The sequence below is a fragment of the Eimeria mitis genome, genomic scaffold (assembly GCF_000499745.2).
Source record: "Eimeria mitis Houghton genomic scaffold, Emh_scaff3726, whole genome shotgun sequence".
Lineage (NCBI taxonomy): Eukaryota > Apicomplexa > Conoidasida > Eucoccidiorida > Eimeriidae > Eimeria > Eimeria mitis.
Genome location: NW_013572068.1, coordinates 4,224 through 4,502, shown reverse-complemented (window position 1 = coordinate 4,502; position 279 = coordinate 4,224).

Here is a 279-nt window from a genome sequence, read left to right as displayed (position 1 = left end):
AAATATAAAACAAAGGACGACAGCAACCGCAGCCGCAGCATTAGCAGCAGCAGCAGCAGCAGCAGCAACACAAACAGCAGCAGCAACGCAAACAGCAGCAGCAGCAACACCACCGGCAGCAGCAGCATCAGCAGCAGCAACACCACCACCACCCCCGCCACCACCACCACCAGCAGCAGCAACAGCAGCAGCAATAGCAGCAGCAGCAACAGCAACAGCAGCAACAGCAGCATCAGCAGCAGCAATACCAACACCACCAACAGCAAAACCACCACCACC